This window comes from Pithys albifrons, chromosome 6, assembly GCF_047495875.1.
Source record: "Pithys albifrons albifrons isolate INPA30051 chromosome 6, PitAlb_v1, whole genome shotgun sequence".
In the NCBI taxonomy this organism is placed as follows: domain Eukaryota; kingdom Metazoa; phylum Chordata; class Aves; order Passeriformes; family Thamnophilidae; genus Pithys; species Pithys albifrons.
This window is the reverse complement of record NC_092463.1, coordinates 46,480,769-46,486,848: the sequence shown is the minus strand read 5'-3', so window position 1 is coordinate 46,486,848 and position 6,080 is coordinate 46,480,769.

Genomic DNA, 6,080 nt, shown 5'->3' with positions numbered 1-6,080 from the left:
TCAAATTAAAAAGGCTCCTGGCATAGCTCTAGGCAAAAATGGGATTTGATGACTTCTGTCATTACCTTTTTTGTTTGTTTTCTGAATGGTGTTCCCTGGTCTCTGCCATCCCATTCAAAACCCCACTTTTCCCACTGTATAAATTCTTGCTTATTGTTGCTTTTCCAGTATTACTGTCTGAAGGGATTGCCTCTTGTTTCCAAATACATTCTTTGCATCAGCTTGGGCAGCTCTTCAAAAAAAGGAAGCAGCCAGTGCAAAACATTCTGGCATGAGTCAGAAATCCTTATGGATGAGCTAAACACAGTGGAGCTGAAACCAGGTCAACAGTGGCTCTCATGAGAATTTTTAGCTATATCCCTGGAGTGGCACTTCTGATCTGTCTCTCTCCCAACCCTTTTACTTCCCTGTATGGTCACACCTATGACAGGAATCTTGGTGTGGACAAGGCAGGTTATATTGACTAGCCATAGCATGTTTCACTTTTCCTTAGGAAATATTAGTTAATGCACTAAAGTGTTTTCCACCCCCATTAGTAAACACAAAGCCTGTCTGCTCTTCTTCTTCTGAATGGTGTTTTGCATGTGAGGACCGGCTCTTGCATGTGTCCCTACAGTACGCTTTAGACAACTTCCACAACGGTTCAACACGAACGTTACAAACCAGAAGCAAAAAACACCATATCCTCCCCCTTGTGGTGATGTTAAGAGTCTCTGCATCATGAGAAATCCAAATGCTAGAACAGACAACAAGCTTGAATTTGGACCTTTGGGAATTGGAATGAATTCATGTTGTAAGCTCCAGTTCTGGTTTATTATATAACCCTGTGGTATACGATGGCACCACTGCCTGCTGAAGTGTGTAACAGGCCACATCAGTGGAGTGGAGCTGCCAGCTGCGTGTGTGTCGCTCGGCTTTGCGAACAAAGATTTGGGAAGGGCTGTCCCCACGTGGGTGTGCCCTTCCAGCCTGCGCAGTGGATTTTTTAGGTCAGGCACAGCGTGCGCAGAACTGGCCCCACCGTTTAAGTCCTGAGGTTCATCTGCCACGGCCGAGCGAGCTTGGACAGTGCCAGTGAAGTCCTTAGGACTAGAACCTACAGCACCCGGCATTTCCCAGAAGGTCTCCCATCCAAGTACTAATCCGGGGCTGACCCTGCTGAGCTTCCGAGATCTGACGGGATCGGATGTCAGGGAGGCATTTAACTGCCTACACCTACACACACACACGCACGCACGCGTGCACACACACACACACACACACACACACACACACACACACACACACACACACACACACACACGCTGCCAGCTGCAGCACAAACTACAACAGCACTCGCACCCAGACTTCACGGGGCACAACATCTGCCAGGGATGAAGTGTGCATTTGTACTTGGCGAAGAGATTTTCCTGGTTGTAGTGTGTTGGCAGGGTAACATGATGAGGCTGTGTGTAGGAATTTTATATGCAGTTAGGCCAAAAGGCCAAGATCTGTTTAATAGAAATCCTGGGTTTGCCTCTGTGGCTTAATGCGGTGCAGCCTTGGGGGTTGCTGAACGTTGCCCGCTGTAGAGTTAGCAACGGGACGGCCTATCAGCGACGACTCGTGAACACCTCGGGGTAACCAATAACAAAGGTCTATTGTGCGCGTGGACGAGGCCATTAGCCAATCGTTAAGTGCTGAGCCACGAACCTTGTGCATGAACCCTGTACCCAAAGGTATATAAGTGTTGTAGTGACATTAATAAAACGTCTGATACAGCTAATTCATATAGGATCATCTGTTCAGTCCAGACCCGTCTCCCGTAGCTGTGGTTAGAAACTTCTCCAGATCTGCTTTCTGCCTTGTGTCATGGCCCCAAAGCAATTTTAACACTTTTCTGACAGCCCCTTTCTGCCCTACCTCTCGCACAGTTTGTAGCTCTCTGATCCCCGATTCCCTCCTCTTTCAGCCCCCACTTTCTCTTCCACTCCACCAAGGATGATGAACCTGGCAAGGAGCTGCACCAGGAGTCAATGCCAGCCAGTCAGAAGAAAGATAGTTAAGTTCAGGACAGTGCAACTCATTTTGCCATGATGCCAGGTATGATACATGCCTGATAATGCACTTCTAGAAATATCTTTCATGCTTCTTCTGTGAGGAATCAATGTATGCTTAACTTGTGCTTCAGAGATTCCCATGGCTTCAGAGAGGAAAGATTTCTGGCAGAGTATGATATGCATTTTTCATGACAAAGCTGCAGTAACATGATGCCAGTGGCACAGCTCTAGGAGTCTGAACATAGCAGGAACATCCTCATGGGTCCTGAGTAATGTTATAGCCATGGTTGTAATGTTCTGCAGATGCACAGAGAAGATAATTTTTATCTGTTTGCATATATTTAATGCATTACATTTGATTGTCTCTTCCTGTGATCAATTCTTTAATTTGGTGTATACTGTTAATATTAAATTACATGAGAATCTTGGCTTTAAAATCAGTTTAAAAAGAGCATTGAAATTTTCATTATGAAATTTGACTTTTAAGTGACTACTGGCAGTGGATTGAAACCCCTCTGCCCAAATATGAAGAGTTAATATCACTGAAGTTCAGATAAGCTTATCCATGTTATCAATTTTAGAGGCACTTGTTTCACATTTCCAAATGTTTGCTTATATACACCAAAGCCATCTTACAATGAGAGTCAAGATTTGTAGGCAGTATCTTGATTGAGGAAGCTAGAATGTGCTGAAATGACTCAAAAATTACAAAAGCTGGCCAGACTTGAGCTTTGATGGAGCTGAATTCAGACTTGGAAAGACAGAGGATCAGAAAGGGACCATGGCCAAATCCCTTCTGGACTGCCACACCAAAGCAAGCCATTGTACAGTTGGCTGCAGGTATTAGCCCTGCTGCAGGACCAGGACTCTCCTTCCCCAACTGATATGCCCTTTGTGTCAACCTAGAGTTCCCTGCTAGGAAAACCTGCACTCCTGCAGTGAGTGCTGCCTCAGTTCCACAGAGCAATAGTATCTATTCCAGCACTGACATTTTACACAGAATGTAATTACCAAGGAATGTGTTTCATGATCACACTATTGGGTTTTTTTAAAAAAAAAGCTTCAAAGAATCAGCATGGATTTTTTTCCACAATATGATTTTCATTAGTAATTTATTCAGTCTAGCAGATGCCAGCATGAAAACTATGCAAAGACCAAATCTCTTCCTCCAACTGTAAACATTTACAGATCATATTAAATGGTATTTAGTACTCTGCAAACATATTGTCAACATTTCTATTGAGGTTCTTCCCTAATCACAGTCTGAGAGCTGGCACAGACACGTCCACCATGAAAAGATGGCTATCAGAAAAAATAATAGCAGGCTAAATAGGTTCCTGGCTTAATTAAGACTGGTGTTTATACCAGAGGTGAATCTGGCCTACATGAAGGTAAAACTGTTACAGCAGCTTGTGTGTACCACACACGGAGTTGGAAAGATGATGCTTCCCCAGGGGCACAGCTTTCCCAAGCAGGCTGGGAAGCTTTCTTGGCACTGGATGGAAAGGACCATTACATTGCCGGGCAGAGAGTTTCAAACTTTCATGTATTTAAAGGGATGTAGTTGCACCTTTTCTTAGACATAATAGGAGATGTACGACTATTCTTTAATTTGCATCAACTGGTTAAGTTTGTTCAAGTAGTCCAGAAGAGCAAATATTCCCCATCCAAATCACCATCCGTTCTTAAAACAGGAACGTGTTAATTCTTAAACACAGACCTGCCTGTTAGTCTCCAGCTCAGACAGTGCAAAATCCCTGAACGGGTTAATTTCTCGGACATAGCTTGATTATATTGAAGTCATTTCTGTTTAAACTAGTATCCTAAAATCTCCTTTTCTGTACTTCCAGCCCAATCCTCTTTCATAGCATTTCTTTATACCCCCTGGAATAAAAACAAATCAACTGAATGCTTAGCCCTCATTTATATTCTGTAAAAACCTGCTATTGCAAGCATGTCTTAGCACCCCAGCTTTTTACACGAGGCGTGTAAAGCTGCAAAGATCTCTAAACACCTCAAAATTATGTCCCCTGGGTGTCTGAAATGAAAGAACCGGACTGACTGACATTCTCCATGCATGAAAGGGAGACAGGTGGGCAAGGACACATTCATGACCTCCTATTCTCTTTCATTATATGATCACAGCTTTTTTCAGTGCCTGTACTTTCCCATTTCACATCTGGATTTCTCCATGTGCATTTATTTTCTGTTTTTCCACTACACCAACCTTCAGGGCCAAGCGCCCTCCTGCTTGCTCAACAGTTTCACATTATTTCCTCCATTCTTGTGCTTGGTCCTGCCAGATAATCTGTTCTGCAGCAGACAGTCCCCCCCCCACCCCCCCCCTTCAACTATCTCTTCTAATTCTCTTAAATGGCAGAGCTTCCTTCTCTCTTCCTCCTCCTCTGGAAAAGAGGGGAGGGAAGATTTCGGTAGATGTCACTATCCTACACGAATGATGGAATGATATATCTATACAACGTATACAGACAGACATGCTTTAAATGGGAGTACTCAATGTTGAGTGCTGGCCAGCTCTGTATTTTGTCTATTTTTAAATAACTGATGAACTGGGGTTTCAACTCCTCCGCCTCCTCCTTCTCATTGCTCATTTTGAAGAGCAAGTTTGTGTGTTCTAAAATTACATTGAGATGTGTGAATGATTTCAGCATTGCTTTCATCTATGGCCAGATTAGCAGTAGCAGACAAATCCATACAAGATTCGAAGTAACAAGGGTTCTTTCCTGACCTGTTCAATGCCACAGTCCCTATGTGAAGCATCTCACAATCTGGACTGTGCCTGTGTGTGCACAAGGCTGGTTTCTGCACCTTTTTAAATGACCCTTCTAATTTCATAGAATTAGAGAATGGTTTGGGTTGGCAGGGACTATAATGATCATCTAGTTCAATCCCTCTTCCATGGACAGGGACACCTTGCACTAGACCAGGTTGCTCAGAGCCCCATCCAGCCTGGCTGAACACTTCCAGAGATAGGGCATCCACAGCTTCCCTGGGCAACCTGTTCCAATGCTTACTACCCCCACAGGAAAGAATTTCTTCCTAATGTCTAATCTAAACCTCTCTCTTCTTTGAACTATCTGGAAAGAACCCAAAGGAGCTGAATTTAGGAGATAGTATGCTTGCTCTAAAATGGCAGTCATGGTTTATTGGAAGTCCTGCACCTGCTGCCATTTTAATGAGCCAGCTCCACACTTCAGAGTGCAGCTCAGACACATATATATTATGTATTTGGCTGTATATACATGAACATTACATGGTGTATAAAAGATTCAAAGCTCCACTGCTGCTAGGATATGTCCCAAGCAGCTGTGGGCTGCTGGTGCAGAAACTTTTAGTATGGGCAGCAACAGTAAAACCAGCAGAACAACAAGGAGCTAATTTCTGGTATTTGATTCAATATTTAATTCTGAACATTCTCTACTTAAACAATGCTGTGGTCACTTGTATTGGGTTTCTGTGGCCAGCGAGGGGGCTACAGGGATGGCTTCTGTGAGAAGGTGCCAGAAGCTTCCTCCATATTCAGTAGAGCCAATGCCAGATGGCTCCAGAATGAAGTCCCGGCTAGCCCAGGCTGAGCCCATAAGGAATGATAGCAATGCCTCTGTGATAACATATTTAAGAAGGAAAAAATCCAGTTGTTGTGCAGATGAAAACTGCAGCCAGAGAAGAGCAGTGAGAATGCGTGACCAATGCCAGGCACCGAGGTCAGTGCCGAGGAAGGGACAGGAGGTGCTCCAGGCTGGAGCGGAGGGTCCCTGCTCCCTGCGCTGCTCACCAGCATTCCCTGCTCCCTGCGCTGATGCGGGGAAGAGAAGAGCTTGGAAGGAGCAGGGGGGAAAGGTGTTTTCACGATTTACTTTTCATTCTCTTGCCCTGCTTCTGCTAGTAATTTATTTAATGAATATCCCTACTTTCAGTCTGTTTTGCCTGTGATGGTGATTGTTAAGTGATATCTCTCGGTTCTTTATCTCAGCCCATGAACGCTTAGTTATATATTCTCTGTTCTGTCCAGTTGCACTG